Source organism: Leptodactylus fuscus, chromosome 8, assembly GCF_031893055.1.
Source record: "Leptodactylus fuscus isolate aLepFus1 chromosome 8, aLepFus1.hap2, whole genome shotgun sequence".
Lineage (NCBI taxonomy): Eukaryota > Metazoa > Chordata > Amphibia > Anura > Leptodactylidae > Leptodactylus > Leptodactylus fuscus.
The window spans coordinates 4294594-4317847 of record NC_134272.1 but is presented as its reverse complement, the minus strand read 5'-3'; positions in this window follow the sequence as shown (position 1 = coordinate 4317847).

Genomic DNA, 23254 nt, shown 5'->3' with positions numbered 1-23254 from the left:
TTCCCGATCCCGATCGCTCAACCCTACCAGACAATCATTTCATGTGTATGAGAGATTCTTCAATTTCGCACAGGAATATTTTGTAGCAAAGAAAGTCCAGACTGTTGGATTTCAACGTAATAGCTCATTTGGATCTCCAGAGAAATAAGTTGTCCGTCTCCCTGATCAATCCACAAGCCAACTCAACTAACTGATCCAACCAACGGCAATCTAAGGTGTATGGCCAACTTTAGAGTCGTCCACAGTAGAGCCTTTGCTTGCCTTGTTGACTGAAGTCTTCATAGCCAAAGACAAAGGTGGAGATGGTGCCAAACAAAGTTGAACTGGGTTATCAAGATCTTCTGCTGATTCCAGACACAATAATTGACACAAAAAGTTCAGCAGTGGCCAATCCCACTTTGCCTTTGGGGTCAGTCACCAGGTTACACAAATAATCTATTAGACCTATTAGATGATACTACACCCTTCTATGTAAGACAATCTGAATACTTTTCTATGGCGGAACCAAGGAATTGGAATCCAACACTTTTACGAACAGTCCACTTAGGCTCCGTTCACTTCTGCATCTAAGTTTTTGTTGCATGTCAAAAATCTTGGATGAAAATGTCCTGTAAGTTCTACATTTACTGAAATGGAAACCCAACAAACAGCGGGCTCTGGTGAAAACCTTGGAGTAGTCTTAGACTCCACACCCCAAAAGAGTGTTGGGTAAGTCGTAGCAGTTTTCAAGCGGGCAAACTGGGAGTTGCAAACTGCAACTCGGTAGATCCATGAGTTGTGTCTGGTATTACGTCCACAGAAGTGAGTGAGTCCGAGAGCCAATACCACAACCCCTGGTCTGCCGTGAAAGTAAGCAGCCATGTTTTCTAAGGGCTAGTTCACAAGGGGGCAAGGAGGCAGATTTTGACAGCGGATTTCGCCTCAAAATCTGCCTTAATACAATGGTGGTCTATGGAGACCACTAGCGTTCTATGGACACCAGTAGCCCATTCATTTGAGCCAACTCCGGAGGGGAAAACCGCAACTGCGACGGTCGTGGCAGGTGGGTTTTGACCCAAGAGTGACATGGCTCCCCGCGTTACTCTTGGTGCCAAAATCCTCCCCCCTGTCCCCCGTGTAAACGAGTCCTAATTCTGCACAACTCCCTCCACCAGCCTGGTCATAGATTTCATCTCTGGTATCTACGCCCTTGTATCTCTGTGCATATAACAAACATCTGTAACATCTTATCATGTCCTGCTGATCCATGTCATCATCTCAGAAGAAATGCTTATTTTCCTTGAAGAATGTTTTGATCTCATCTGGCGTCTTCTGACCAGGATTCTAATATTGTACATATTTGAGACTTGGCGTGAAGCCACGGTAATATTTCTATAATTGATTTCCATACAGACCTTTAATTATCCTCTAAACAAAATACCGTTGCGATTAGAGCAGCGACAACTCCGAGAGGCGAGCCCCGCGCTTCCCTCTGTTCTCATCTGCTGAGTCCATGAATTTCTGCACAAACAAATTCGATGATCCATTTTTCCTCCTCATTAGGAGTCTGTGATGTCTTCTAATTTGCTGAAACTAAACATTCTCGCCTCAAACAAAGGTCAAAGTGTTCCTTCCCTAGAAGAGAGACGGAAAGTATAGGACTATATTCGCACTGGCAATTAAAGGAATATGTTATGTTCCTTGAATCGGAGAGACTTCAAGAGAGTTGGAGAATTCTGGATATTGGTGTCACTTTATGTGATCCCTGGGTTGTGACTCGAAGATATTAATTAGCCAAATGCAATGTATTTTATTAAAGGAAACCTGAACTAGACAGTGACCGAGCCAAATGTATCACAAAGGGGAAGGTTGTTTGATACATATGGTGTATACCATTGATTCTGGCACAGACGGATTGGGACAGTTCCTGAGCAATTGGTGCTGTTAGTTTGAGCACCGGATATGCTAATTAGACTCTATACAGTCAAGTGGGTGGTCTCAGACTGTCTTCTCCAGTCCAGGACTCCCCACCTAATGGTAGAGTGTCCAGTTAATATATTGGCTGTTGAAACTAACAACACTGATTGCTCAGGAATGGCGGTGGGTAGAGAAAAAATTCCAACTCCCAACGAAATTAGTAAAGAAGAGTCTAGGAATGGGCGCAAAGAGGTGGAATTGGTGCAGTGTTCGAAAAGTCTTCTTAAATCAACATGAGAGTTCCAGTAAGGCGTTCTATCCCAGATTCAGTATCCAATACTATGTTAAAGAGGTTGTCTCCTTTCTAATTGATGGGGCTTCCACCAGTGCGACCCCTTCTGACCACGACAATATGAATATCATCTCCCCTGCTTAGATGTAGCATATATACTCTATCTTAACTCAAAGGATATGGGTCTAATGGCGATAGCACAGAGCTTGGCTATCATTGTCAGTCCATTGATATGTGGCTCTCTCTATGGATGTCCCACTATGAGATCAGAATCTTGTTGTGTTGTCTTCATTGCTCATGACCAGACCTTGTTGTTATTGTATACTAATGGTTCACTCTTTCTGGTCTGCCGCTAGTCTCCTCTCCTTGATGGGTCCATCGGGGTCTCTCTGTGTCCCTGGTCCATATTCCAGCCTGCATCCCCCATACAGTCCTTTGGGCACCTTTCAGCCTGGGCTAGGACCATAATATTTTCCATGCACCTCATCTGGTCGTCTTCCAGGCCTATCATCACTACTACATCTCATATCGCCAACTATTGACTATTTGGGGGACTGCGACCCGGGGACCTCCTGCAGTAAAGTGCGCACCTTCTTACAGGATTTAGGGTAACACTATGGGGGTCCCTTAGGCTTATAGTCATAGCCTTAACAAAAAATAATAGTGGTAGCCTAAGTCCACTTTCCAAGTCGCTCTTGGGCTAAAATTTCCTAAAATGCAGCGTATTTGTACGATTTACTATATTTGGTATATTGTTTTTCTATAACATATTTGCCACATAATCCCAGTACGAGTCTCACGAGTTCTGGGCGTTTCAGGGGCTCAGGACATAACGTTCCCTGCACTGTTTATCCCTGTAGGGATCGTCATTACCCGGTGGTACGCCGTCCTTATCTGCCATGATTGAGAATGTAAGGTCCGGAGCAGCGGCGTCTGAGTGAATTGCCCGCTGATCTCACCGGCTTCCTATCTATACTGCTGTTATAATCACGTCGTGAGTCGTGACCTCTATGGACTGTAATATGGCGCACTCTCTGCGATAAATGTAATGTCATTAAAAAATGGAGTTGTAAATAAAGGTAAAATATGTTCTTTCTAGAGATGAGCAAAGCAGTTTGGATGAAACCAGATTGGATCCAAAATTTAATTCACACGGAGTAAAGTGGAGCACGATCTGGCACGTATACATTTTACTTGACTGTCCATACATGGAATAAATGTGTGCTGGGGATTCACTGAAAGCTTTGCCCTTTACAAGTCCATGGGACCCAGATTGTACTACCTTTCCTGGCCTCTATGTGGTGTATAGAGCTGGGCTAGTATCACACTGATACTATGATAGGATATTTATGGCTCCGAAAAGTGAAGAATCCAGCATCCACGATAATAAAAATTGAAATTCCTTTATTTGCCTTGAAAATTAAAAAAACATACATCCAGCAAACAGAGGTAATCCCCACCCTGACACACCGAGCAACAAGAGTGACGTCAGCTGACGCGTTTCAGCACATGCGTGCCTTAGTCATAGCCTGATCGTCTGCTAAATCCAACCCAACTTAAGTAATACCCCCACATGTGTGCATAATAACATAAATTGGATAGACATACAAACAGTAAAAACATCTATAATAAAAACACGGGAGGAACACATGAAAAACATGTATATTGAAGTGACACAGAGCAACTAAGTAACGTCAGAAGTGTATTGAGCATATATGATCACTCGGTCATTGTCCAAAAAATCGCATATGCCCCATCGTCAAGCTTACTACAATCAATCGCATTAAAGAAAAAACCATAACGGTGCAAATGGATATGTCGAAAAGGCATATAAACGCACTCATACGCCAACTGGTATGCAACCCATCTGAACCAGACCATAAAGTAACAAAATCCAGACAAGACCTACCAATATAGTCCATAACAAACGCCATGTCCCAGATTCCATGTCCCTTGAGATGATGAGTTGAAATATGAACCGAGTGCTGCGGTGGATCCGTAAAGCATAAGATCCCACCACGACAATCGGGACTTACTATTTATATTTTCAAAATACAGCAAGTATGGGCAATAACCTGCAACACACCATTTACCTGCCCATAATAAATATGGCCCGGTAAGTATCAACAGCCAAGATCACACATGCACCAACTAAGTATCAATGTATAAATAACACAAAGAATTCTTTTGATTTTAAATCTAAATTTATTACTACAAAAATGTTTTTAATTGTAAAAAATATTGGTATCAGGAAAACAAACACATAAAAACATTTAAAAACACACAACAAGAGTGGAGGTCGCACTGGACTGAGCAGCTCCAGCAGGTGTATAATCTGCTAGTGGTGTAGGGGATGAGAACAGCCGCAATAAAGGTGTGTATAGAGAGGCCCAGTATTTAGTATATATAAATGGAAATAGGCTCCTATTGCCCACAGTATCACAAGATCAGGGCACTTAATTGAAAAAATATATCTGTAGCATTGCAAAAATCATACCCCTATCACCACTATATAGTAAGAGCATATAAGGTAACAGAACCAATGTAAAGTTACACACACTGCCAGTATTACATAAGCCAACATACATAGGACAAAATGTGGAGCATATACATAAACCACTGCTCACCAGCTGCGACCTCCACTCTGAGCCCCGACGGACCGTTTCGCCCCTGCTTCTTCAGGGGGCTTCAGGGGGCTTTGTTGTTGAAGATCACACATGCACCTGGAACCGCGCATGCGCACCACATCCACACATAGTTTTGTGTTGAAAACGGGGCGCATGCGCAGAAAACCTCGTACCACACACTGTAACCAAGCATCAGACCAACAATCCACCATGGGAATGCCTCGACATCAAACACCACCGAATCAGCAGGTAAGTTATATTATAAATGATGCATCAGCCCTAAATGCCCGAAGGGATGTAAAAACTTCTTTATAAGCCAAGGAATCCAAGAGGTTACTGTCACAGAAAATAACATATCACCAATGTATGCAGTTTATTATGGACAAGCGATTAAATTTGATACATAATGAAATGCAGATGCAGATATTGAACTAATATATATAAGCCAAATCATTACGTTTATTCAAGCCGGATGGTTGTCTAGTACCCAGCTTGAGAATCCACCTAGCTTCTGCTAGTCTCAGCAAATGTATCCTATCACCACCTCAAATTGGCTTTGGAATAAATTCTATAGCCTTAAATGAGAATGAAGTTAGATCCCCATTATGTTCCTGCAAAAAATGTTGCGAAATGCCGGTTGACTTAGTAGAAGTCCTGCTGTTAATACTATGGACATGTTCTGCAATTCTTATTTTGATACATCTAGTAGTGCTGCCTATGTAATCCTTATCACATTTTGTGCATGTAATAACATACACAACAAAGCTAGTGCAACAGTTCATGAAAGTCCTGATTGTATAAGTTTTCTTTCTACTAGAATCACAAAATACTGCACTTCTGTCAACGTATCTGCAGGCTCCACAACGGCTCAATCCACATTTAAAGAATCCCCTGAGGTGCAACCAGGTACTCTTGTCCCCGGGGGATTCTCCAGAAAAGAGGCTAGGGGACAAAACATTGCCTAGACTTTTCCCCCGTTTAGCAATAAAACTACAACCTGATTTTAGTAAAGTGCTAAGAATGGGATCCTGGTTAAGAATGGGTAAATTCCTTGAAATAATGTTTGTGATTTCCTTATAATTGTTATTAAACCTGGTTGAAAAAAATCGTGGATGCTGGATTCTTCACTTTTCGTACCAACACTCCGAGTCGACGGGGATTCATCTTCCGTGCACCCGAACGCGCATATTTCCTGAACCGTGAGTGTGAATTGTACACATAATGCGTTTGGATGTTCTTATTATACCGAACATGTGTCATCTTATCTGATCCATTTTGGACTATATGATTCCAAGATTTTCGGTGTGTCAATTCTGTGGCAAAATTTGTCAACTGTTATCAGGACTTTTCAACTATATATTTCAAGAAGAGTTTCCTGTTTGGGCTGTGTATTCTCTTTCCCTATTCCTATTGCAATTATTTATGGCTCCTCCCGGAGGATTGGGGGATGGATTTATTAGAAATAATAGCAACAAATCACAGCAATTCCAACCCTGGAGATGGGCAGATGTAGCAGGTGCCATCTAGTGATACAACATGGGGAGCTAGACTGTTTGCATAGTCCTGCATGGTCACTGACTTACCAGTTTATTGCAGTGCACCATAGTAGGGCAGTGCACCATATTTACAGATGGTCTTTGCAAATCTGTAGCGAGACCAGTAGACAAGATGGAGTTAGCTTAACCCATTTATGCCGGAGTTTGAATTTTTTGAGTTCTAATAATGGAACTCTAGGCATGAATGGGTTAATTCCAGTAATGACCAATAAGGAACATGGAAATGGGATCTTCTGAAAGGACGACCCTCTCAGCTCGAATAAATGCCCCCAACCCTCTAAAGGAGGGTCCATGGCAGAAATTCAGACTCTGCCAAGGGGTACAAGGAAAACCCTTGAACGCGGATCATTGCATTGGACGGGTCTATCACCATTCAGCTGATCACCCAGCAATCTTCTGTTATTTGTGATAAAACTGAGCACTACGGATTCAATTTTCCTACAGCGCCCCCTAAAGGAAAATGAAAGAGGACTTGTTACCACCTCTCCCAACCCCAACTGCACCCACTTCATTAGGTGACGATCCTCTGATTTTGTGGTTCTGTAGCCCCCGGTATTCCCAAGCAATGGGGAAGTTAGTTTCAGCACAATTATACAATCAGCTGTCAAGTGGGCGGTTCCTGGCATTCTTCTCCCACCCAGGACCGCCCACTTGACAGTATAGAACATAATTGTCCTGAAACTAACAAAAATGATTACTTGGCAATGGTTGGTGCTCCATAAAAAATTCCATCTGCCCCGGGAATCAGTGGATCGGCACCTATGGAAAGATACAAAGTGTTGGAGTCGGTGGTCAAAGGTCATTTTTAAGAATCAGACATTGCTCATATAATCCTCTATGTGTGTAATGAGGACGGGACATTCTCTACATCTACTCTGACCAATTGATAGGGATCCGGGACAGGGACTCCCTAAACCTAATATTCTCGACACAACGGAGCCGCTAAATGGCGCCAACCCTGTAAGGTCAAACATTAACATTGTATTTGAATCTTTTTTTTCTTTTGCCGATGTCGGCGCCGAATCTGTGCGAGAGATCTCACTCGGCACATTAAGTGCTAAATTCTTCTTTCTTCATTGTTTGGAAACTTCATCCCGGCACGCTCAGCTGTCACTGTTAGCGGGTATTGAGCTTACAGCAGATCAGAACATTGCTGTGATATGGTTTTAATGGCACCAGGGAACGTCATATCAATTACTTTAGCTTCCAGTTGATTTACTTCTGAAGAATCTCTCACTCTCAAATTGCAAATTGAAGGTCACTCCTGACGCGGCTTCGATGGAGGTTCTTGCTGCATTTTAGCAGGTTGTACACAATTGGAAGTAAATGACTTAGAATGTAGCGGAGCCTTAAAATCTGGAGACGGGGATGGAAGGAGCGCATTGGAATAAATAAGAGCACAGCCCTAATTATTTGTGCACACTTGTATTTTCCTTGTTAGCGCCGGCCCTTAGGCAATTCCACTTTGCAAATCTGAAAGTATAAAGTGGAGCGTTGTGTCGTTCGGCCCATTGTTTGTAGTCAGTTTAGATAAGTAGCGAACTTGTAATGGATATGGTGTAAGGAAGGAAAGGACCCTGGGCAGGAACAGGATCCGGGCCCCTGATAGGGCCATCCAGAGCAAATCCAGAGTCAGGTGTCAGGAGCCGGTAGGTGCACAATGGCGGGGATGACATGAAGCAAATGTAGAAAAGAGAAATGGAAATCCCATCAATATTCGGTGTGACCTTTGCACTTTGCCTTCTTCTCGGCACTTGCAGACAGTTTTTGGCAGATCTAGGCAGGGAGGTTGCTCCCGCCGCCATCTTGGAAAACTAAGCCCAGATCTTCTGTGGATGCTGCTTGTTCCAGTCTGTCTGTCTCTACATGTCATCCCAGACAGACTGGATGATAATGAGATCAGGGCTCTGCAGGGGCCGGATCATCACATCCAGGACTCCTCCTCCAAAGGGCAAAGGTCACGCCAAATATTGATGGGATTTACATTTCTCTTTTTTTTTCATTCAAGTCATTTTGTAAATTGACAAATGTGAACTATTAACTCTTCTATTCCTGGAAACATGCTTTTATCTATCTATCTATCTATCTATCTATCTATCTATCTATCTCCTATCTATCTATCTATCTATCTATCTATCTATCTCCTATCTATCTATCTATCTCCTATCTATCTATCTCCTATCTATCTATCTATCTATCTCCTATCTATCTCCTATCTATCTATCTCCTATCTATCTATCTATCTATCTCCTATCTATCTATCTATCTATCTATCTATCTATCTCCTATCTATCTATCTATCTATCTATCTATCTATCTATCTATCTCCTATCTATCTATCTATCTATCTATCTATCTATCTATCTATCTATCTCCTATCTATCTATCTATCTATCTATCTATCTATCTATCTATCTCCTATCTCTCTATATCTATCTATCTATCTATCTATCTATCTATCTATCTATCTATCTATCTATCTATCTATCTACCAGGGACACACCGGGGGCTTCTTCTGTACAATCTTTATCTAAGACCCCTATTTATAACAGGGATTTTCAGCCCGTAAAATTTTAAAAGAATCCACAAACCTCCCACCTGACGGAATATTCGCCATAAAATCCGGATGACACCAAATCATGAAACATTTAGTAGCTGGGACATAAACATTACAACCCCCCCTATGAGATGAGATGGATGTCTCTCCTATCTGGGCTTAGGCGCTAGTTATGATGTTTTGCTTCTCGTGCAGTAAACTTCCATGTTTTATATTGTGAGTGTAATAGCTGCAGGCGCTTTCTATGTATAACCCAGGCGGTGGCCGCGGACGCCATGCGGCCCCACAAACCATTTCTCTTTTTTATTATGGCTGCTCTCCTTCCAATCCCCTGATAGAGATATTTTCTGTTTCGGTACCTTGCTCTATTTACTGCCCAGGGTGCATTACAAAGGCATTCAGATTAGGATCTTCCCTTCTTCTCTCGCTCATTGTCCTCCGCCTTTCCCTTTACCGTCATACTAAACATATGGGTGTTTGTTGGGAAATGATATCTGCGGCTTATCCATTCCCTGCACAAATGGAGAAATATTTCCTTGTTTTGCAGCTTTTTTTTGATGATAATCGCTGAGTTTAATAGGAATTCTTTTCTCTTCCTTACATATCAGCCTAACCCTGTAATGCAGATGATAAGAGTAGCTATAGCTGGGACACATTCACATAGGCCTATAACTCCGGGAACAGATAGAGGATACAATAGCCCAATTACTACCATCATAAGAGGCAGAAAACATGGGAATAGAATATTCTCTTCTGACATTTATGAGTCTTCTACTGGATAATCGATGCCCGGTGACCGCGGACAGCGCCATCAGCGTATACATATGCATTGTTATCCTCCTTTTCCCAATGCACTTCCTACAGTATCAGTCTTTACTGGCAGTCTGGAATTCTATTCTCACACACACCATTCATACATAGCAGTGTTTAGTCTTATCACCAACCCTCCTAGAAAAAACAACTTTTGGACTGATTTTTATGGCCAAGATAATCAAATTTGCAAGATTGTTGCAAAAAAGTTACAATGTTCCCATCAAGTGTGTCACTGTTGCCAATTATGCAGGATGAACAAGGTTATGGTTACGAGAATATTCCCTGCACCAAACATGAGCCTCAGTGTCATCCCTCTGCTGGTTTTCTTTGCCCCAATGTGCAGTCTAAGTCCTATGTGGGGGGTTTCCGTGAATTAGTCATATTTGGGGGTCTTTCTATTTGGCAGAGTTTATTGCTAGGTTATAATTTATTGTATTACTTATTTCCCAGTACCGGTATATTTTACATGTAGTTTTTGTAGCACTTTTTGGTGCTGTTTATAGAGGCCAGAAATGGATCAAAAAAGAAGGAAAATAATGATGGAAAGACTTTTGTATCAAATACTGCCATATAAGTGTTGTGTGTATTACTGCCATATAAGCGGCGTGTGTATTACTGCCATATAAGTGTTGTGTACATTACTGCCATATAAGCGGCGTGTGCATTACTGCCATATAAGTGTTGTGTGCATTACTGCCATATAAGTGTTGTGTGCATTACTGCCATATAAGTGTTGTGTGCATTACTGCCATATAAGTGTTGTGTGCATTAGTGCCATATAAGTGTTGTGTACATTACTGCCATATAAGTGTTGTGTGCATTACTGCCATATAAGCGGCGTGTGCATTACTGCCATATAAGCGGCGTGTGCATTACTGCCATATAAGTGTTGTGTGCATTAGTGCCATATAAGCGGCGTGTGCATTACTGCCATATAAGTGTTGTGTACATTACTGCCATATAAGTGTTGTGTGCATTACTGCCATATAAGCGGCGTGTGCATTACTGCCATATAAGCGGCGTGTGCATTACTGCCATATAAGTGTTGTGTGCATTACTGCCATATAAGCGGCGTGTGCATTACTGCCATATAAGCGGCGTGTGCATTACTGCCATATAAGTGTTGTGTGCATTACTGCCATATAAGCGGCGTGTGCATTACTGCCATATAAGTGTTGTGTGCATTACTGCCATATAAGTGTTGTGTGCATTACTGCCATATAAGTGTTGTGTGCATTACTGCCATATAAGTGTTGTGTGCATTACTGCCATATAAGTGTTGTGTGCATTACTGCCATATAAGTGTTGTGTGCATTACTGCCATATAAGTGTTGTGTGTATTACTGCCATATAAGTGTTGTGTGCATTACTGCCATATAAGTGTTGTGTGCATTACTGCCATATAAGTGTTGTGTGCATTACTGCCATATAAGTGTTGTGTGCATTACTGCCATATAAGTGTTGTGTGCATTACTGCCATATAAGTGTTGTGTGCATTACTGCCATATAAGTGACGTGTGCATTACTGCCATATAAGTGTTGTGTGCATTACTGCCATATAAGCGGCGTGTGCATTACTGCCATATAAGTGTTGTGTGCATTACTGCCATATAAGCGGCGTGTGCATTACTGCCATATAAGCGGCGTGTGCATTACTGCCATATAAGCGGCGTGTGCATTACTGCCATATAAGTGTTGTGTGTATTACTGCCATATAAGTGACGTGTGCATTACTGCCATATAAGTGTTGTGTGCATTACTGCCATATAAGTGTTGTGTGCATTACTGCCATATAAGTGTTGTGTGTATTACTGCCATATAAGTGACGTGTGCATTACTCCCATATAAGTGTTGTGTGCATTACTGCCATATAAGTGTTGTGTGCATTACTGCCATATAAGCGGCGTGTGCATTACTGCCATATAAGTGTTGTGTGCATTAGTGCCATATAAGTGTTGTGTGCATTACTGCCATATAAGCGGCGTGTGCATTACTGCCATATAAGCGGCGTGTGCATTACTGCCATATAAGTGTTGTGTGCATTAGTGCCATATAAGCGGCGTGTGCATTACTGCCATATAAGTGTTGTGTACATTACTGCCATATAAGTGTTGTGTGCATTACTGCCATATAAGCGGCGTGTGCATTACTGCCATATAAGCGGCGTGTGCATTACTGCCATATAAGTGTTGTGTGCATTACTGCCATATAAGCGGCGTGTGCATTACTGCCATATAAGCGGCGTGTGCATTACTGCCATATAAGTGTTGTGTACATTACTGCCATATAAGTGTTGTGTGCATTACTGCCATATAAGCGGCGTGTGCATTACTGCCATATAAGTGTTGTGTGCATTACTGCCATATAAGTGTTGTGTGCATTACTGCCATATAAGTGTTGTGTGCATTACTGCCATATAAGCGGCGTGTGCATTACTGCCATATAAGTGTTGTGTACATTACTGCCATATAAGTGTTGTGTGCATTACTGCCATATAAGTGTTGTGTGCATTACTGCCATATAAGCGGCGTGTGCATTACTGCCATATAAGCGGCGTGTGCATTACTGCCATATAAGCGGCGTGTGCATTACTGCCATATAAGCGGCGTGTGCATTACTGCCATATAAGTGTTGTGTGCATTACTGCCATATAAGTGTTGTGTGCATTACTGCCATATAAGTGTTGTGTACATTACTGCCATATAAGTGTTGTGTGCATTACTGCCATATAAGCGGCGTGTGCATTACTGCCAAATAAGCGGCGTGTGCATTACTGCCATATAAGTGTTGTGTGCATTAGTGCCATATAAGTGTTGTGTGCATTACTGCCATATAAGCGGCGTGTGCATTACTGCCATATAAGTGTTGTGTACATTACTGCCATATAAGTGTTGTGTACATTACTGCCATATAAGTGTTGTGTGCATTACTGCCATATAAGTGTTGTGTACATTACTGACATATAAGTGTTGTGTGCATTACTGACATATAAGCGGCGTGTGCATTACTGCCATATAAGTGTTGTGTGCATTACTGCCATATAAGCGGCGTGTGCATTACTGCCATATAAGCGGCGTGTGCATTACTGCCATATAAGTGTTGTGTGCATTACTGCCATATAAGTGTTGTGTGCATTACTGCCATATAAGTGTTGTGTGCATTACTGCCATATAAGTGTTGTGTACATTACTGCCATATAAGTGTTGTGTGCATTACTGCCATATAAGTGGCGTGTACATTACTGCCATATAAGCGGCGTGTGCATTACTGCCATATAAGTGACATGTGTGTTACTGCCATATAAGTGTTGTGTACATTACTGCCATATAAGTGTTGTGTGCATTACTGCCATATAAGCGGCGTGTGCATTACTGCCATATAAGTGACATGTGTGTTACTGCCATATAAGTGTTGTGTACATTACTGCCATATAAGTGTTGTGTGCATTACTGCCATATAAGCGGCGTGTGCATTACTGCCATATAAGTGTTGTGTGCATTACTGCCATATAAGCGGCTGTACATTACTGCCATATAAGCGGCGTGTGCATTACTGCCATATAAGTGTTGTGTACATTACTGCCATATAAGTGTTGTGTGCATTACTGCCATATAAGTGACGTGTGCATTACTGCCATATAAGTGTTGTGTGCATTACTGCCATATAAGTGTTGTGTGCATTACTGCCATATAAGCGGCTGTACATTACTGCCATATAAGCGGCGTGTGCATTACTGCCATATAAGTGTTGTGTGCATTACTGCCATATAAGTGTTGTGTGCATTACTGCCATATAAGTGTTGTGTGCATTACTGCCATATAAGTGTTGTGTGCATTACTGCCATATAAGCGGCGTGTGCATTACTGCCATATAAGCGGCGTGTGCATTACTGCCATATAAGTGTTGTGTGCATTACTGCCATATAAGCGGCGTGTGCATTACTGCCATATAAGTGTTGTGTGCATTACTGCCATATAAGTGTTGTGTGCATTACTGCCATATAAGTGTTGTGTGCATTACTGCCATATAAGTGTTGTGTGCATTACTGCCATATAAGTGACATGTGTGTTACTGCCATATAAGTGACATGTGTGTTACTGCCATATAAGTGTTGTGTACATTACTGCCATATAAGTGTTGTGTGCATTACTGCCATATAAGCGGCGTGTACATTACTGCCATATAAGTGTTGTGTGCATTACTGCCATATAAGCGGCTGTACATTACTGCCATATAAGCGGCGTGTGCATTACTGCCATATAAGTGTTGTGTACATTACTGCCATATAAGTGTTGTGTGCATTACTGCCATATAAGTGTTGTGTGCATTACTGCCATATAAGTGTTGTGTGCATTACTGCCATATAAGTGTTGTGTGCATTACTGACATATAAGTGTTGTGTGCATTACTGACATATAAGCGGCGTGTGCATTACTGCCATATAAGTGTTGTGTGCATTACTGCCATATAAGCGGCGTGTGCATTACTGCCATATAAGTGTTGTGTGCATTACTGCCATATAAGCGACGTGTGCATTACTGCCATATAAGTGTTGTGTGCATTACCGCCATATAAGTGGCGTGTGCATTACTGCCATATAAGCGGCGTGTGCATTACTGCCATATAAGCGGCTGTACATTACTGCCATATAAGCGGCGTGTGCATTACTGCCATATAAGTGTTGTGTGCATTACTGCCATATAAGCGGCGTGTGCATTACTGCCATATAAGCGGCGTGTGCATTACTGCCATATAAGTGTTGTGTGTATTACTGCCATATAAGCGGCGTGTGCATTACTGCCATATAAGTGTTGTGTGCATTACTGCCATATAAGTGTTGTGTGCATTACTGCCATATAAGCGGCGTGTGCATTACTGCCATATAAGTGTTGTGTGTATTACTGCCATATAAGTGACGTGTGCATTACTGCCATATAAGTGTTGTGTGCATTACTGCCATATAAGTGTTGTGTGCATTACTGCCATATAAGCGGCGTGTGCATTACTGCCATATAAGTGTTGTGTACATTACTGCCATATAAGTGTTGTGTGCATTAGTGCCATATAAGTGTTGTGTGCATTACTGCCATATAAGCGGCGTGTGCATTACTGCCATATAAGCGGCGTGTGCGTTACTGCCATATAAGTGTTGTGTGCATTACTGCCATATAAGTGTTGTGTACATTACTGCCATATAAGTGTTGTGTGCATTACTGCCATATAAGTGTTGTGTGCATTACTGCCATATAAGTGTTGTGTGCATTACTGCCATATAAGCGGCGTGTGCATTACTGCCATATAAGTGTTGTGTGCATTACTGCCATATAAGTGTTGTGTGCATTACTGCCATATAAGCGGCGTGTGCGTTACTGCCATATAAGTGTTGTGTGCATTACTGCCATATAAGTGTTGTGTGCATTACTGCCATATAAGTGTTGTGTGCATTACTGCCATATAAGCGGCGTGTGCATTACTGCCATATAAGCGGCGTGTGCATTACTGCCATATAAGCGGCGTGTGCATTACTGCCATATAAGTGTTGTGTGCATTACTGCCATATAAGTGTTGTGTGCATTACTGCCATATAAGTGTTGTGTGCATTACTGCCATATAAGTGTTGTGTGCATTACTGCCATATAAGCGGCGTGTGCATTACTGCCATATAAGTGTTGTGTGCATTACTGCCGTATAAGTGTTGTGTGCATTACTGCCATATAAGTGTTGTGTGCATTACTGCCATATAAGTGTTGTGTGCATTACTGCCATATAAGCGGCGTGTGCATTACTGCCATATAAGCGGCGTGTGCATTACTGCCATATAAGTGTTGTGTGCATTACTGCCATATAAGCGGCGTGTGCATTACTGCCATATAAGCGGCGTGTGCATTACTGCCATATAAGCGGCGTGTGCATTACTGCCATATAAGTGTTGTGTGCATTACTGCCATATAAGTGTTGTGTGCATTAGTGCCATATAAGCGGCGTGTGCATTACTGCCATATAAGTGTTGTGTGCATTACTGCCATATAAGTGTTGTGTGCATTACTGCCATATAAGTGTTGTGTACATTACTGCCATATAAGTGTTGTGTGCATTACTGCCATATAAGTGTTGTGTGCATTACTGCCATATAAGCGGCGTGTGCATTACTGCCATATAAGCGGCGTGTGCATTACTGCCATATAAGCGGCGTGTGCATTACTGCCATATAAGCGGCGTGTGCATTACTGCCATATAAGTGTTGTGTGCATTACTGCCATATAAGTGTTGTGTACATTACTGCCATATAAGTGTTGTGTGCATTACTGCCATATAAGCGGCGTGTGCATTACTGCCATATAAGCAGCGTGTGCATTACTGCCATATAAGCGGCGTGTGCATTACTGCCATATAAGTGTTGTGTGCATTACTGCCATATAAGTGTTGTGTACATTACTGCCATATAAGTGTTGTGTACATTACTGCCATATAAGTGTTGTGTACATTACTGCCATATAAGTGTTGTGTACATTACTGCCATATAAGTGTTGTGTACATTACTGCCATATAAGTGTTGTGTGCATTACTGCCATATAAGCGGCTGTACATTACTGACATATAAGCGGCGTGTGCATTACTGCCATATAAGTGTTGTGTACATTACTGCCATATAAGTGTTGTGTGCATTACTGCCATATAAGTGTTGTGTGCATTACTGCCATATAAGTGTTGTGTACATTACTGACATATAAGTGTTGTGTGCATTACTGACATATAAGCGGCGTGTGCATTACTGCCATATAAGTGTTGTGTGCATTACTGCCATATAAGCGGCGTGTGCATTACTGCCATATAAGCGGCGTGTGCATTACTGCCATATAAGTGTTGTGTGCATTACTGCCATATAAGTGTTGTGTGCATTACTGCCATATAAGCGGCGTGTACATTACTGCCATATAAGTGTTGTGTGCATTACTGCCATATAAGTGTTGTGTACATTACTGCCATATAAGTGTTGTGTGCATTACTGCCATATAAGTGTTGTGTGCATTACTGCCATATAAGCGGCGTGTGCATTACTGCCATATAAGCGGCGTGTGCATTACTGCCATATAAGTGTTGTGTGCATTACTGCCATATAAGCGGCGTGTGCATTACTGCCATATAAGCGGCGTGTGCATTACTGCCATATAAGCGGCGTGTGCATTACTGCCATATAAGTGTTGTGTGCATTACTGCCATATAAGTGTTGTGTGCATTAGTGCCATATAAGCGGCGTGTGCATTACTGCCATATAAGTGTTGTGTGCATTACTGCCATATAAGTGTTGTGTGCATTACTGCCATATAAGTGTTGTGTACATTACTGCCATATAAGTGTTGTGTGCATTACTGCCATATAAGTGTTGTGTGCATTACTGCCATATAAGTGTTGTGTGCATTACTGCCATATAAGCGGCGTGTGCATTACTGCCATATAAGCGGCGTGTGCATTACTGCCATATAAGCGGCGTGTGCATTACTGCCATATAAGCGGCGTGTGCATTACTGCCATATAAGTGTTGTGTGCATTACTGCCATATAAGTGTTGTGTACATTACTGCCATATAAGTGTTGTGTGCATTACTGCCATATAAGCGGCGTGTGCATTACTGCCATATAAGCGGCGTGTGCATTACTGCCATATAAGCGGCGTGTGCATTACTGCCATATAAGTGTTGTGTGCATTACTGCCATATAAGTGTTGTGTACATTACTGCCATATAAGTGTTGTGTACATTACTGCCATATAAGTGTTGTGTACATTACTGCCATATAAGTGTTGTGTACATTACTGCCATATAAGTGTTGTGTACATTACTGACATATAAGTGTTGTGTGCATTACTGACATATAAGCGGCGTGTGCATTACTGCCATATAAGTGTTGTGTGCATTACTGCCATATAAGCGGCGTGTGCATTACTGCCATATAAGCGGCGTGTGCATTACTGCCATATAAGTGTTGTGTGCATTACTGCCATATAAGTGTTGTGTGCATTACTGCCATATAAGCGGCGTGTACATTACTGCCATATAAGTGTTGTGTGCATTACTGCCATATAAGTGTTGTGTACATTACTGCCATATAAGTGTTGTGTGCATTACTGCCATATAAGTGTTGTGTGCATTACTGCCATATAAGTGTTGTGTGCATTACTGCCATATAAGTGTTGTGTGCATTACTGCCATATAAGTGTTGTGTGCATTACTGCCATATAAGTGTTGTGTGCATTACTGCCATATAAGTGTTGTGTGCATTACTGCCATATAAGCGGCGTGTGCATTACTGCCATATAAGCGGCGTGTGCATTACTGCCATATAAGTGTTGTGTGCATTACTGCCATATAAGCGGCGTGTGCATTACTGCCATATAAGTGTTGTGTGCATTACTGCCATATAAGCGGCGTGTGCATTACTGCCATATAAGCGGCGTGTGCATTACTGCCATATAAGTGTTGTGTGTATTACTGCCATATAAGTGACGTGTGCATTACTGCCATATAAGTGTTGTGTGCATTACTGCCATATAAGTGTTGTGTGCATTACTGCCATATAAGCGGCGTGTGCATTACTGCCATATAAGTGTTGTGTGTATTACTGCCATATAAGTGACGTGTGCATTACTGCCATATAAGTGTTGTGTGCATTACTGCCATATAAGTGTTGTGTGCATTACTGCCATATAAGCGGCGTGTGCATTACTGCCATATAAGTGTTGTGTACATTACTGCCATATAAGTGTTGTGTGCATTAGTGCCATATAAGTGTTGTGTGCATTACTGCCATATAAGCGGCGTGTGCATTACTGCCATATAAGCGGCGTGTGCGTTACTGCCATATAAGTGTTGTGTGCATTACTGCCATATAAGTGTTGTGTGCATTACTGCCATATAAGTGTTGTGTGCATTACTGCCATATAAGTGTTGTGTGCATTACTGCCATATAAGTGTTGTGTGCATTACTGCCATATAAGTGTTGTGTGCATTACTGCCATATAAGTGTTGTGTGCATTACTGCCATATAAGTGTTGTGTGCATTACTGCCATATAAGCGGCGTGTGCATTACTGCCATATAAGTGTTGTGTGCATTACTGCCATATAAGTGTTGTGTGCATTACTGCCATATAAGCGGCGTGTGCGTTACTGCCATATAAGTGTTGTGTGCATTACTGCCATATAAGTGTTGTGTGCATTACTGCCATATAAGTGTTGTGTGCATTACTGCCATATAAGCGGCGTGTGCATTACTGCCATATAAGCGGCGTGTGCATTACTGCCATATAAGCGGCGTGTGCATTACTGCCATATAAGCGGCGTGTGCATTACTGCCATATAAGTGTTGTGTGCATTACTGCCATATAAGTGTTGTGTGCATTACTGCCATATAAGTGTTGTGTGCATTACTGCCATATAAGTGTTGTGTGCATTACTGCCATATAAGCGGCGTGTGCATTACTGCCATATAAGTGTTGTGTGCATTACTGCCGTATAAGTGTTGTGTGCATTACTGCCATATAAGTGTTGTGTGCATTACTGCCATATAAGTGTTGTGTGCATTACTGCCATATAAGCGGCGTGTGCATTACTGCCATATAAGCGGCGTGTGCATTACTGCCATATAAGTGTTGTGTGCATTACTGCCATATAAGTGTTGTGTGCATTACTGCCATATAAGTGTTGTGTGCATTACTGCCATATAAGTGTTGTGTGCATTACTGCCATATAAGCGGCGTGTGCATTACTGCCATATAAGCGGCGTGTGCATTACTGCCATATAAGCGGCGTGTGCATTACTGCCATATAAGCGGCGTGTGCATTACTGCCATATAAGCGGCGTGTGCATTACTGCCATATAAGCGGCGTGTGCATTACTGCCATATAAGTGTTGTGTGCATTAGTGCCATATAAGCGGCGTGTGCATTACTGCCATATAAGTGTTGTGTGCATTACTGCCATATAAGTGTTGTGTGCATTACTGCCATATAAGCGGCGTGTGCATTACTGCCATATAAGTGTTGTGTACATTACTGCCATATAAGTGTTGTGTGCATTACTGCCATATAAGTGTTGTGTGCATTACTGCCATATAAGCGGCGTGTGCATTACTGCCATATAAGCGGCGTGTGCATTACTGCCATATAAGCGGCGTGTGCATTACTGCCATATAAGTGTTGTGTGCATTACTGCCATATAAGTGTTGTGTGCATTACTGCCATATAAGCGGCGTGTGCATTACTGCCATATAAGTGTTGTGTGCATTACTGCCATATAAGTGTTGTGTGCATTACTGCCATATAAGTGTTGTGTACATTACTGCCATATAAGTGTTGTGTGCATTACTGCCATATAAGTGTTGTGTGCATTACTGCCATATAAGTGTTGTGTGCATTACTGCCATATAAGCGGCGTGTGCATTACTGCCATATAAGCGGCGTGTGCATTACTGCCATATAAGCGGCGTGTGCATTACTGCCATATAAGTGTTGTGTACATTACTGCCATATAAGTGTTGTGTGCATTACTGCCATATAAGCGGCGTGTGCATTACTGCCATATAAGCGGCGTGTACATTACTGCCATATAAGTGTTGTGTACATTACTGCCATATAAGTGTTGTGTACATTACTGCCATATAAGTGTTGTGTACATTACTGCCATATAAGTGTTGTGTACATTACTGCCATATAAGTGTTGTGTGCATTACTGCCATATAAGCGGCTGTACATTACTGACATATAAGCGGCGTGTGCATTACTGCCATATAAGTGTTGTGTACATTACTGCCATATAAGTGTTGTGTGCATTACTGCCATATAAGTGTTGTGTGCATTACTGCCATATAAGTGTTGTGTACATTACTGACATATAAGTGTTGTGTGCATTACTGCCATATAAGTGTTGTGTGCATTACTGACATATAAGCGGCGTGTGCATTACTGCCATATAAGTGTTGTGTGCATTACTGCCATATAAGCGGCGTGTGCATTACTGCCATATAAGCGGCGTGTGCATTACTGCCATATAAGTGTTGTGTGCATTACTGCCATATAAGTGTTGTGTGCATTACTGCCATATAAGTGGCGTGTACATTACTGCCATATAAGCGGCGTGTGCATTACTGCCATATAAGTGACATGTGTGTTACTGCCATATAAGTGTTGTGTACATTACTGCCATATAAGTGTTGTGTGCATTACTGCCATATAAGCGGCGTGTACATTACTGCCATATAAGTGTTGTGTGCATTACTGCCATATAAGTGTTGTGTACATTACTGCCATATAAGTGTTGTGTGCATTACTGCCATATAAGTGTTGTGTGCATTACTGCCATATAAGTGTTGTGTGCATTACTGCCATATAAGTGTTGTGTGCATTACTGCCATATAAGTGTTGTGTGCATTACTGCCATATAAGTGTTGTGTGCATTACTGCCATATAAGTGTTGTGTGCATTACTGCCATATAAGCGGCGTGTGCATTACTGCCATATAAGCGGCGTGTGCATTACTGCCATATAAGTGTTGTGTGCATTACTGCCATATAAGCGGCGTGTGCATTACTGCCATATAAGTGTTGTGTGCATTACTGCCATATAAGCGACTGTACATTACTGCCATATAAGTGTTGTGTACATTACTGCCATATAAGTGTTGTGTACATTACTGCCATATAAGTGTTGTGTGCATTACTGCCATATAAGTGTTGTGTACATTACTGCCATATAAGTGTTGTGTGCATTACTGCCATATAAGTGTTGTGTACATTACTGCCATATAAGTGTTGTGTGCATTACTGCCATATAAGTGTTGTGTACATTACTGCCATATAAGTGTTGTGTGCATTACTGCCATATAAGTGTTGTGTACATTACTGCCATATAAGTGTTGTGTGCGTTACTGCCATATAAGTGTTGTGTGCATTACTGCCATATAAGTGTTGTGTGCATTACTGCCATATAAGTGTTGTGTGCATTACTGCCATATAAGTGTTGTGTGCATTACTGCCATATAAGTGTTGTGTGCATTACTGCCATATAAGCGGCGTGTGCATTACTGCCATATAAGCGGCGTGTGCATTACTGCCATATAAGTGTTGTGTGCATTACTGCCATATAAGTGTTGTGTGCATTACTGCCATATAAGTGTTGTGTGCATTACTGCCATATAAGTGTTGTGTGCATTACTGCCATATAAGCGGCGTGTGCATTACTGCCATATAAGTGTTGTGTGCATTACTGCCGTATAAGTGTTGTGTGCATTACTGCCATATAAGTGTTGTGTGCATTACTGCCATATAAGTGTTGTGTGCATTACTGCCATATAAGCGGCGTGTGCATTACTGCCATATAAGCGGCGTGTGCATTACTGCCATATAAGTGTTGTGTGCATTACTGCCATATAAGCGGCGTGTGCATTACTGCCATATAAGCGGCGTGTGCATTACTGCCATATAAGCGGCGTGTGCATTACTGCCATATAAGCGGCGTGTGCATTACTGCCATATAAGTGTTGTGTGCATTACTGCCATATAAGTGTTGTGTGCATTACTGCCATATAAGCGGCGTGTGCATTACTGCCATATAAGTGTTGTGTACATTACTGCCATATAAGTGTTGTGTGCATTACTGCCATATAAGTGTTGTGTGCATTACTGCCATATAAGTGTTGTGTACATTACTGACATATAAGTGTTGTGTGCATTACTGACATATAAGCGGCGTGTGCATTACTGCCATATAAGTGTTGTGTGCATTACTGCCATATAAGCGGCGTGTGCATTACTGCCATATAAGCGGCGTGTGCATTACTGCCATATAAGTGTTGTGTGCATTACTGCCATATAAGTGTTGTGTGCATTACTGCCATATAAGTGGCGTGTACATTACTGCCATATAAGCGGCGTGTGCATTACTGCCATATAAGTGACATGTGTGTTACTGCCATATAAGTGTTGTGTACATTACTGCCATATAAGTGTTGTGTGCATTACTGCCATATAAGCGGCGTGTACATTACTGCCATATAAGTGTTGTGTGCATTACTGCCATATAAGTGTTGTGTACATTACTGCCATATAAGTGTTGTGTGCATTACTGCCATATAAGTGTTGTGTGCATTACTGCCATATAAGTGTTGTGTGCATTACTGCCATATAAGTGTTGTGTGCATTACTGCCATATAAGTGTTGTGTGCATTACTGCCATATAAGTGTTGTGTGCATTACTGCCATATAAGTGTTGTGTGCATTACTGCCATATAAGCGGCGTGTGCATTACTGCCATATAAGTGTTGTGTGCATTACTGCCATATAAGCGGCGTGTGCATTACTGCCATATAAGTGTTGTGTGCATTACTGCCATATAAGCGACGTGTGCATTACTGCCATATAAGTGTTGTGTGCATTACCGCCATATAAGTGGCGTGTGCATTACTGCCATATAAGCGGCGTGTGCATTACTGCCATATAAGTGTTGTGTGCATTACTGCCATAT